This window comes from Vidua macroura, chromosome 5 (assembly GCF_024509145.1).
Source record: "Vidua macroura isolate BioBank_ID:100142 chromosome 5, ASM2450914v1, whole genome shotgun sequence".
NCBI classification, from domain to species: Eukaryota; Metazoa; Chordata; class Aves; order Passeriformes; family Viduidae; genus Vidua; species Vidua macroura.
The window spans coordinates 25165836-25178186 of record NC_071575.1 but is presented as its reverse complement, the minus strand read 5'-3'; the positions used below and the strand labels follow the sequence as shown (position 1 = coordinate 25178186).

The 12351-nt window shown below is 41.8% G+C and overlaps 1 protein-coding gene across 5 annotated transcripts in view; it reads left to right on the top strand.

Moving 5' to 3' along the window:
• TBXAS1 (thromboxane A synthase 1) overlaps positions 1-12351 on the top strand; it is a 229573-nt gene that overhangs the window by 25097 nt on the left and 192125 nt on the right. Inside the window, exon 1 of one of the 5 annotated variants that reach the window (XM_053978549.1) lies at positions 11613-11700. The exons of 3 other annotated variants lie outside the window; for them this stretch is intronic. The gene's annotated coding sequence lies outside the window, so the exon portion shown is untranslated. Of the gene's footprint in view, positions 1-11612; positions 11701-12042; positions 12094-12351 lie in introns of those variants that run through there. One more of the 5 variants, XM_053978550.1, reaches the window with a different exon arrangement.

The following is a 12351-nucleotide window of genomic DNA, read 5'->3' as shown; positions in this document are numbered from 1 at the left end:
ATTCTTAGTATTTTTAAATACTTTGACCCGCATTATAAGAGGAAAAAATAAGCAAACCAGATTCATTCTGATCTACTCAGGAAGAAAGAGAGGAGATGGTTCCAGTGGGCCTTTTGTCACCCTCTCCTTAACCTGCTAGCTCTCCTGACCCAACTAGAACAAGCAGGAACAAAAACCAACAAATCCCAACTTTTAATACTCATTGCCTTGCTTCTAATAGTTTTTCTTTAAAATGTCTTTGGTCCTCAGGGCACCTTGAGATCTTAATGGTTTCTTTATATAAAAGTTAAATAATGAAGCATGTGAGACACTTGCAATTGGAAAAAATATGAACTTCAATAAAGCTGGTCACACTACTTGTGAGCTGTGTATATCACACAAAAATGTGTGGTGAGATCCTCCTCTGGGACTGTTCAAAATAACTGCAGTGACTCCAGCAGTGCTCTGCTGATGTATGTGAGGTGAAAATCTGGCTCACATCCTGTATTATCTTGCAATGTGACTGTGCAGCCATAACACAATCTTATTCAGCTCTTTGGGTTCAGGGGCAAAAGAAGTGCCCATGGTTATTTTTGGAAAAACACGTCATCAGAGGGGCTCATGTGATTCTCCCTCTCGTATATTTATTTTTTATTGCTGTTGACCTATTGTTGTGGTTTAACCCCAGCTGGCACCTAAGCCCTGAGCAGCCACTTGCTCTTTCCTCCACTGGTGGGACGGGGAAAGAATCAGAGGAGTAAAAGTGGGAAAACTCGTGGGCTGAGATAAAGACAGTTTAACAGGTAAAACAAAAGCCACACACACAGCAAAGCAGAAAAGGGAATTAATTCACCCTTTCCCATGGGCCTGCAGGTGTTCAGCCATCCCCAGGACAGCAGGGCCCCAGCACACACAGCAGTGCCTTGGGAAGACAAACACCATCACTCCCAACATCCTCCCCTTCCTCCTCCTTCCCCCAGCTCTACACACTGAGCATGGCACCCTGTGTCATGGAATGTTCTTGGGTCAGTTGGGCTCAGCTGTCCTGGCTGTGTCCCCTCCCAGCTTCTTGTGCACCTCCAACCTCTTGATGCTGGGCTGGTGTGAGGGGCAGAAAAGGCCTTGACTCTGTGCAAGCACTACTCAGCAATAATCAAAACATCCCTGAGTTATCAACACTGTTTTCAGCACAAATCCAAAACACAGACCCATACCAGCTACTGTGAAGAAAATAAACTCTATCCCAGTCAAAGCCAGCACACCTACATGAATTATTTTGATGTTTGGAGACTTTGAGAAGACTATTTCAGTATTTTTCTTCCCTTAATGGAACTGGATATTTTGTATTTTCCTCTTTCTATTGTTTCATGGTGTTGGTAGCTATACAGATAAGGCATTATTTTGCACATGATGCAATACAGCTCTTGCTTTTCTTGAAAGGTATGCCTGACCACACCTCTTTTCACTTTCTAGGTGTCTCTACACAGCCTGCATTCTTCTTCACTATTTAAAATAGAAATTGGTCTGCTTGAGGGTTTTGTGGGTCACATACTTCTCATTTTCCCTGAAATCTGAGCCCTCAGACCTTACAATCAGCTACAGTTCTGACAGTTCTTTTTCCCTTTTTGACCCTTTGCTTCAGTCCCTGTGCTACAAAGGAGCATGAGGGCTATTGGTGTCCCTGATATCAGGGTCTGCTACTGATCCAAAAAGCCCCTTGAACATATTCATCCTGTTTATATGCCAGTGTCTCTTCCGATAGCGTTAGGCAGGAGGAAATTTGGAGAGTAATTTATTTTTATAAGCACAGAGCACTGCCTGTTTTCCTGTAAGGCACAAGCAGCTCTAAAAGACTGTTTGGGAGCATGAAGCAACAAGGTACAACTGGACGTTATCACCAGCATTCTTCTTTAAACTATTTTTATTTGCACACACTTTATCTCCAGCATTTCTCCAGTCTAAGAAGATCAAGCAGATGCCACATGTACAGTGTAGCCCAGACAGCCAGATGACACAGTACTGTTTTGATTTGAAAGTCAGACTTCTGCTAAGCATCAAGGGGCAAAACTTTATCTCTGCACGTAGTGCTGAGGGGTGTGGGAAGAATTCATTCCCTCTGTCAGTGGAGCTAATCTAGATTTTCCATTGCAGTCTTTAACTGCAAGTCTACTTGCTACAGGGGTCTTTTCTCCAAAGCAGCTCTCAGACCTTGCCATGAAATGGTAGATCCACCAGCACTGTACAGGTTCCTCTCCCTCATTTGTTTCTCCTCTGAAATTCCCTTGCTGTGAAGCAAGTGCAGAAGCCTTTCCTTGGTGCTCACATAAAGGCAAATGAAAAGGCTTTGTGTTCTTTTACTATCCCATGTTCTAATGAAGTGCAGTTGCGACCTTGGTCCTGTGGGAATGAAGATTGCCAGTGCCCCAAGTTACTGGCTTGCTCCCAAGAAATATGTAAACCATAAAGGTGGTTCTTGAAATGAAGAGCTTTGAAATAAGACATTGTCAGTAGATTGTAATGTAGTTAGTCATCTGGACTGACATAGGTTTGGGGTTGCAGCTTGCTGTTAAGGGCAAAGTCTTGTCCCTTACAAAAATTCTTAAAATAAAATTTCTTTTAAAAGCATGAGGTCATCTCATTCAGTGGAAAATTAGGTTCATTTGTCTTCCCTGCTGCAAGGTGTGCATAAATCAGGCTGTGTTATGATAGAGGTGCTCACTGAAACAAATTCCTAATAAAAGAATAAACATGGAAGCAATCCATCTGTACCTTCCACATTCCTCAGTGACACCTTCCTAGAAACACAGCCTGGAAGGGGACTGGTGCGGTTGATGGGGCCTACCACTTGCTAGTAAGCACTGAGAAATTAGGAGATATCTTTAAGTTAATTCTGTTTCCCAAAAAGTAAATCAGATTCCCAGTATACTTTTATTTTGTCAAGCTAATCCAGCCCGCACAGGTCTTTCCTTCAAAAGCTGGGGCACTAAAGCAATGTGGAGAGCTCCTTCCATTAGCTCAGGTGTGTGTCATCTGGTCTTGTTGGTTGCAGTACAGTCCTGAATTTAGCTGTTGAAGCTGGCAACCCAGCATGTTTATAAATACCTTTGTTAACCTCCTTCCCTGCTTCCTCTTTCTTCACTTCCAAGAAAATCCTGCTGTCAAAAAACCCACCTTGTAACATGTCCAAATACAAGCATGCCGTTCTATCTAGGTTAAATTTTGCATAGGCTTTGCCTGGGTTTGTTTCTGGATTGCAGTCTGTCTCAACCAACTAGATTATATTTTAATAACACTTGATAAATGGATGCTTATGACAAATGTCAAGAGCTTACAAGGTATTCCTTGTAAGACATGGAGGAAGCATAGGAGAGGCTTGACTGGTTCCATCCACATTTCCAAGTTACTGATCCTAAAAATTGAATTGAATACTGAAAAGTGTTTAGATTTGAGAGTGTGGTGATTGAGAAAGAAGAGAGAAGTGCTTGTCCTTTAGGGAAGAGGCGTTACTCTAAAGGAGCTTTAGCATAGAATTTTACTTCTTATACAGTGCCTTTTGCTTTAAGTCTTCTAAAGCTCAATAGACAAACCAGGAATTCTTGCAAGAGTGGGGTTTTTCCCATCTAAGGGTGGGAGAGCTTGAAAACAGAGAAATTATTTGACACTGATGCACAAGTCCACATCAGAGCTAAGAATGGACCCAAAATTCAGGCTTTCTTGGCAGTGTGCTAGCCCTTAAGCACTAAATTGGGCTTGTGTGAAGAAGGAGTAGCATGAAACTATCTCTCTCCAGTGTAGCTGCAGTGCTTCCTGCACATTGACAAAAAAGTGAGCCCTCTATAATAAATTCCAGGAACCTCATTTCGGTTGTTCTGCAGATAGTGATTACAGAATGAGGGAAAAGTTGTGGTAGCAATTAATGCCTTGTCACTGTCTGAAAGCTGCCTTGGCTTGTCTATGCCTTTCCTGCCCTGCATCATAAGGAATCAGGCAAGTTCCTAGTGGGTTTGATGCATATTTGGTCTCCATGTAAATGATGTGAACTGCAAGGGAGGATACACAGTACTCATCCAAACTTAATGCCCATCCTAGGTTGTTTTTGAAAAGGCATTGCCAGCATTAAATGGCTGCTGTTAGAGAAAACAGATTTTTCTGATATTTCACTGCCTGCTCATCTGCTGCTGCTCTGTGTAGCTTGTTTCCCCACAAGACCCCTGTGTTGAATGATTAACACAGGCATTTGTCCTGGCAATCTGGGGCAGGTACCCAGAAGAGGTGGTCTGGAATAATGATGGGAAAAGGAGGAGGCTTTGTGCTTTTTCACCTGTGTGAGTTGCCCAGGGGAGCCACCACAGACCCTCCAAGGTGTCATTTGTGCCACGTCTGTGTCCTCGCTGGCTCTTAGAGCTCTGGCACAGCAGTGCCTGTCCCTCAGCACCAAGGTGTGACTTGCAGCTGGGCGTGAATCCTGCTTCACCAGTCCCTTCCTTAGTAGGATCTGCTGGTGCACTTCCAGCCATGCCTCACAGTACTGAGAAACCTTTCAGAAACAGCATCTGTATAGGATCGGGGGTGTGGAGTGAGAGGTGGGGAGGGTTGTGTAAACCATCTCTAAATAAAGATTTGCTCCTGCTGTCTGTGGTTAATATTGATTTAACATATTTTTGCTACAACTCAATTTAGTCTTTACTCTCATCCAGCTGTGGGAGCTCTGGTTTGCAATTGCCTGTGCGATTAATCCTTTTGTGCATTTCTTTCATTGTGTGCATAGTGTCAACTCTCACCTAGCACATCACATGCTGAAAAAATCCAGAAACCTGCCTTGTTTTCATTTGCTCTGTTGCACATACACATCAGTGTTTTGGGGTTTTTTTCCCAACAAAATTATCCATGAAAACAATGCTGTAGTGTTAAACTTACATCCCTCCTTCCTTCCCCTTCTCCCACACCCTTCCATCCTTCCTAAACCCGTTAAAGGTATATATAATAATTTGGCTTTCCTGGCTTACTGCCCTATTTTTTACACAAACAGCAAGGCACAAGAGCACCTGTGGGCTTTATAAAGGTCTCATTCATCTGATGGGCTTGTGCAGCACTCGGCATGGGGAGGAGGAATACATGCAAACAGAGCAGGAGGAAATACTGAAGGTGTGCTTATGGGAGAAACTACAAGGAGCACAGGAGGTAGAGTGAGGGTTTTTTTGAGTTGAAGCCTTCTTTATGTACTTTGTGCTGACTGAGGAAGGCGAGTGCTCACCCCAGGCACCAGCCTCAACTCTGCCACAGAATGCACATTTGTGTCTGTAGATCATCGCCCCCTCTTGTCCTGTCAGCTCTGACTTCTGTCCTGTGCCTGCTGGGCAGGGACTGTCCTCTTGCTGCCTCTTGTGCTTGAGGGAGGTGGCAGTGGGACACGATGTTTGACTTCACGTGCACAGTCACGCTGGTGTGTCAGCAGTCCAACAGGACAGTAATATTTGTTGTGTTTTACTCTCCCCCCCGCTTTTTTTTTTTTTGGGCAAATAAGTAAGGGATCATATGGACAGGAAAAGCAGTTTGTGGAAACTTTCTATTCCTGTGAATATGCACATCCTGCACAGGTTTATCTTGAAGTTTGATGTTCTTTATGCTGAGTAATTAAAATAGTTTCACCTTTTTTTTTTTTTTTTGTAATTTTGAGAAAAGTTCTTGCAATTTTTTTGTCTGTCCCTTTATAGAAAGCCAAAGTAGTGTAAATTAATCTAGAACTGGTATGAAGGTGCCTATACTATCTTGTCTGTAATGAATTTACTCAGTGAAAGGTTTATGTGAAGGACAAGACCTACTGAAATTAAATGCTCAACACTCCTCCTGTATTCTGCTCTGCTCTCACTGTTTACATGTAGGTGACCCTTATTTTAAGATCAGTGAGATTCTCTTGCTTGCAGAGAACATGATTAATTAACTAAGGGGCAGTAATTCTGTAATCAGTAACCTGTGCAGTGTTACCAGCCCAGATGAATCAGCCTCGTTGTGCATCCACAAAAGCACCATAATGGACATTTCTCCTTCCACAAAGGGAGGCTGTGCTGGTCCTCCCGGGCACAGAGTCCGTTTCTGGAAGGGGCAGTGAGAGCTTGTGGTAATGAAATGCCTGAGGCAGACACTGGCTTTGCCAATGGGAAGCTGGGCCTGAGTCTGAAGCTCTGCAGAGATGTGTCACCCCTCTAGAGTGAGTTCAAACTTTGGTGGAGGAGTACTTTAATTTGAGACAAAGTGATTAAAGGAGCTCTGGATTTTTCTTCCCCTCTGCCAGAAGAGAAGCACCATGTGGCCAGGGTAGGATGTATGTCCCACCTTTTCATATCAGTGCTGCTATCATGCTCTTGGAGAAATAAACTGTGTATGATTCTGTACTGCAAGATGGTGATGTGCAGGGAGGATGAAGATGTTTGGTCCTTGATGGATACAGCTCTGCTGGCAGAGCTTTGTGTGCTCTGGTTCCCTTAGCAGAGCTCCCCTTGCTCCTGGGCAGGTGACTTGGCTATGCTGCAGTGATACACAGGGCAGGGTGTGTGGTCAGTTTTGCATACAGGTCATCCTGTAACAGTATGGATTCTGTCCTGCAGTCATACTTTTGCCACGGCTGTATGCAGGACAACAGGAAAACGGTGTAGGTTGCCTTCCTCCCACCCCAGGGTCAGGCCAGCTGTAGTTCTGGGTTAAATCCTCAACAGAAAACAGCAGAGTTAGATAATATGAGGTTGTAGAGTTTTTAAGAAGCTGTTATGTATTTTTTTTTCCTTTAAAAACGTATCAGGTAAAATTTATTTCCACAGAAGTCAGTGAAGCTCTGTTGCTATAAAATCATATTAAGAAAGATCATACTTGAACTCTGGCTTATGGTGTTAGTGGGGTTTTCCAGGTCTTTCTTAAGATTGTGTTCCTGTTGATATGTCAGTAACAGATGAGCATTTAGAATTTCATGTAGTTTAAGAAGCCTTGGAGGTATTTTCCACTCGATAAGGTCTGTTTTTGAGAACATATTGTGTTTATCACAGGTTATCTGATCACATCCCTTATAACTTTCTCAAAAAAAAAAAAAAATCAAATTCTTAGAATAAAACAGCACTGAAAAAAACCCATTTGAGTGTTTCCTATTATAGTGCCCCTTAACCTATCTGTCAAAGTCTTTTTTTCCTTGTAATATATATTTGCATAGTGCCTAAGTGCTGAAGTGCATTTTCCTGGTGTTATGGCTTGCATGAAATGTAACTCAAAAAAAGTGCAGCACACCTTCTACAAAGGCTTAATACATGACTTAAGCGCTACTTAGAGTTTAATGTAAGCCCTGTTTTGATGGGCTGAAGTAGGATACCTGCTGATTCTTTGCACAGTGATTAATTTCACCTCTGAGGTTGGAGTCGCAATTGATGTTAATAAAGGGGTGGCTTACAGGGAAAGCAGGCAGCATGAGGACAAGTGTGGAGGCCCTGCCTTCAGCTGGAAATGGTAATAAGTGTGGTGGGCTAAATTTGACATGGCTTTTTTATAGCTTGTGAAATATAGGAATGGGTATGGTTGTGAAAAATATAAATGAAGGCATGTTTTCTGCTTTCCACTGCTTAGAATGCAGTAATAAACAGCAGTAGGAAAGTCAAAGGTATGGATGGGAAAGAGAGTGTCAGGGTCAGTCTGGGAATCTCCCGAGATGCTGAGCCCAATCCCCAGTGACTGCAGGCACATAAGTCTTTCCATAAACTCATAAAACTTTAAGGCTCCATCTTATTCGGTGAATTTGGCTTCTCTATGCAAATAAGCTCAGTTAACACGTCCTTGTCTTCATGCCTCAAACCTCATTAATTTGAGGCGATTTATTTAGGAGACCAGTAAGAGATGTGGTTAGGAAAGAAGTAAAAGGGCCAAAATATTCAGCATAGTGGGTGGATTTTGTGAAAACTTTTGCAGAGTTGTAGATTTCTTTCTCATATCTATGGAAACAGGAAAAAAAAAAGATGGGAAGACTGATGCCTTCGGTAGAAAAGAGACAAGACACAAAAAGAGAGTCAGTGAAAGATGTAAGAAAGTGTTGTGTGATTTTTCAGTCCATAAAAACAAAGATGAGAAGACTTAAATTTTTAATTCTGTTTGCAGAATATAAATACCATGTTGAAGGGGAGGGGGTTTTTAATTCACTGATTATAGCTGGAAATTCAGGCACGGTCTCATGAAAGCTGAGTAGTGAGCAGAAGCCAGCACTGTGGAGCAGTTGTGTGATATGTGACAGCCAGCAGATGCAAAAAGCAAACATCTGTTATATTGCCCAGCACCCATGAGCAGCTTTGTGCCTGAAGAACAGGGCAGGGTCTGCATGTATATGTTAAGACTTTGAAATGTCACTGGCAGTAGGGAAGGGAACACATCTGAGGCTTCTTTGTCACCTCCATAGATTGGTACCAAAGTGAGGAGTGTGTACCCCAAAGGATATACAAAATAATCCATTAGAGTGCATGAAGAAAATATTTTTGTATCTCTAATTAAAAAAAAAAAAAAGGATTAATGCATCTTTATCTCACCCTTTTTCAATTTCCATTTTTGCATATGCTTTATAATGTACATAATTTGTTAATGATGTACTACATGTATATAATTTATAAATATGTACATACCATATGTTGGGGGATGTGATCAGAAATGTTGTACTCAGAAACAGAAGTAACTAATTGGTAAGATACAGTATGACAAGTTGGACAATGCATTTTTTAATGCAGATCTGCAGTGTGCTGTGGACATTACTTCTCTGAAAGTCTTGCATAGGGATGTTCATCAATCAGAGAAGCCCAGAGCTAAAATGGCTTCTTCAAAATGTTTTGGGATATGGCTGAGCACAGAGGTGAAACTGGAGTGCTGGCATTGTCCATTTCTACATCAGGTTAAAGCATGTATAAAGTAGGAGGTATTGGGAATATGATCAGTGTTGTCACAGTAAATTTAAGAAGTGGGTTAAATCACTTATTTGTTAATTAATAAGTAATATTCATGTTGCCCAAGTTATTAACGTGCTTCACCCTCAGACACTCTACCACCTCTACACCAAGGGCAAAATCCTTATATTGCCTTTATGATGCTAAAGCTTATTGCTGCTTTCCAGAAATCAGATTTTGTCAGACCTTTTTATTCTAGCAGTACAGCCAATTAACAAAACCATATCAAATGAGATTATGTGCAGAGTGGGTCTGATCCAAACCCCACTGAGGTCAGGGCTGGAACTCCTACGGTCTTCAGCATATTTGCTGTAAAGCCCAGGATACAGAGCTTGTTGAAATAGGGTGGTTGAGTGAGTCCCTATCCTTTTTCAATAGGTTTGATTGAGCTGTGCTAACAATTTTCCCCCAAATGGGAAAAAACAGATAGCAGCGTGTTTGCATACGCGCCTGTGCTCCCCTCCTGCCTCTCCCCCTCCTCCCTGCGCGCACATGTATTTAGCGCAGAGGCAGACGCGTGGTTGTGTCAACTCACTGACATGAAGCAGCATATCTCTGATAAAACTGGGACTCTGTTTGATGTAGTTACAGTCAAATGTGCTTGATTTGAATAAGAGATTTTTTTTTTAAATCTATTTTTATGCAGATTTTTAAAGCTTGTAAGGTAATGAGTCAATAAGACAGCTATTAACACTTCAATCTTTCTGATACCCAGAATAAGAGAAAGAGATGGATGAGATCTGGCTGTTGTAGATTTAGTCAGCTTTTCATGCTTCAGTTCAGTTAGCCTTGGTTTTATATGCTGAGTTTTGTGTTTGAGTAGTTCCAGATTTTTGCAAATGTGAGGTTCAACTACATGAAAACTGTTTAGGTGTGCTGAGATGTGCTTCCTTCCTCCATTTCCACCTTTATATTTCTCTCATGATGTTTGTTTTTTGAGATAATTGCACAATAACTTTCAGTAACCTAAAAAATCATGTGATAGGACTGCTGCTCATGACTGTCCTCATGTTTCTCTGTATTGATCACAGCAGGCTTGAATAATGAGCTTCAATTTTTCTCTTCAGTACAAGCCATGGAAACACTGCGTCCAACTATTTGAGAGAAAAAACCCATAGAAAACACTTGATTATATATTTTAGAAAGAATTTTTCTTTTTTTCTTAATGTATGGTCCTGGCATAAATGACAGACACTAAATCTTTTGTTTATTTTGCTTGCCCCTTTCAGCATATGATCGTAGCTATACTCTCTGGGAGTTGCCTGTGTACAAACACAGGGTGCTATTGAATGTATGAAGTGTGCCTAACATTCACATATTGATGAATACTACATGTTCAGACTCACTAATTACACATGACAGTGCAGATAATTAGGGGTTTGTGTAGGCACGCACTTGGTGGAGTGGTACAGACAGTTGTGAGTTTCAGCTGTGTGAAAATTGAGTCTCTACTCTTCAAATTACAGCTTTTGAGGGCTAAAGAAATTCTGTACACAGAGCAGGTAGGGCAAACCCAGCAGTTCACTTGTTGCCTTACAGACACTCGACAGACAGGCAGCATTCTGCTTCCTGCTGACTCGGCATTTCTCAGGGGTGACCTACAGGCCTGTGATTTGGTGGGATGCTTTCTCAAAGCCCTGTCCCCCTTTCTCAGATGCAGACAAATCCTTCATTGTTCATCTCATGCTTCCTCTCTTGCATTTCCTCTTCCTTCTATACATATTATTTCTTCCTTGTATTACAAGTGCAGCGGCCAGAGGTTACATCTGGGTGTTTCTGTCAACTCTTCTGGCCAATGTGATAGAAAGTTACTCCCTCTGCTACCTTCAGGTTCCTGTATTTGGGCACATACATGTACCTAACATGATGATTTCTTTTTTTCTTTAGAAAAAGTTGTGTGCCTGCCACTTCCCTTTGTTTCTTGAGAATTCCTGTTCAATATCTGATTAAGAGAGAGCCTCTTTATTTGGGTAGCGGAGTGTTGCTTTAGGAGCTTTGTCTTTTGACACCCATGTTTTAAAAACGTGGCTGCAGGCAGCGATGCAAACTATATAATTTTTCTCCTTTATAATGAGAGAAACACTGAAATACGTTTCTAATAAATGGGGATAATGTGATGTGGAATATGCAGCCTCTGGGTTATTTCTTGTTGTTTTTTAATTAAATCCAGAAAAGTTTGTTTTGCTTAAGATCTTTGTAAGCTGAGAATTGTGGTGTGCCATTTGTGTGCAGAATTGCTCTTCTGCTGCCTGAACAGAAAAAAGACCGCATCCAATTCACTGGCAAGGTGGGTAAGCTGGGGCAGCTAATATGGATGCTGTAATTACTGCATACCCGGAGTTCCTTGGCTTCCTGAGCTGCCATGCCATCTTCCATAAGCACTAAATTATCTTTAAGAACAAAGAAAAGCTGCCACATGCTTGCAGCATTTGAGAGATGCAACCCATTTTATCACCAGCCACAACTTGCTAATGGAACAATAGGAACCACAGCAGCCTTGGATGACTGGTCTGAGGATGTTTTGTAGGGCCTCTGAGTCATCTCCCATCTATTTGTTGTAATGTTTCACCAACCAGGTGCAGGCAAGTCCCAGACACCCTTTGACCAACATGCCAACTGCCATAACTGTAAAAAACTCTTTTTGTAAGCTGAGCCACAAGCAATTCAGATAAGCTGGTCCCCAAATTTTGCCCCACTGCCGTATACTGCCATCAAACTCTTCCTTTTTTTCCTTCTCAGATGCTGGTTTCTAACATCACAGGTCAGTCTTTTACTGCTGTGCTCCATAGCAAGAAAAGCTATAATGGGCTGGGTGCCTTTGAAAGCCTGTACTCAAGCAACCAGAGGCAAACCTGAAAAAAAAACGGCTGGGCTCTGCCATAAAATACAACTCTGTTCAAACAGACTTGCTCCAGAATAAAAAGCAGCTCTTCTTCTGCCTTTGACCTGTCAGGAGAGAAGAGTAATAACTCAAGTTAAATTTTCAGGAGGTTTAAGCCCACAGATGGCCTGGCCATAGTAACAAGTCTCAGGTGCAATACATGCTGCTATTGAATAATTAATCTTGCTTGCCTGTGTCTCCTAAAGTAGTAAACCAGTGCAGGCATGGGTGCTGAAGGATATGTGGTCTCCCCTGGATGCTCGTGTCTTGAAGGTGAGACTAAGCCTTCTTAATGTCTAGTATTATGAGCCAGTTAGACAAATGAGCTGTTTCTTGGTTTATATTGGAGGGGAAAGTTTGTTAGAGATTCACTATATCAATATGTCTTTTAGAAAGTGCTCTGTGTACTGAAGAGTGTGTTTGGGTGGCTGACTTTGAAATACTCAGTTCTTTCTGCTTTTTCCCCCTTCCTTAAAAGATGCTTTATGTTACTGGTAGTTACTGTAAGTTGGAAATGATCCTGTTCATACA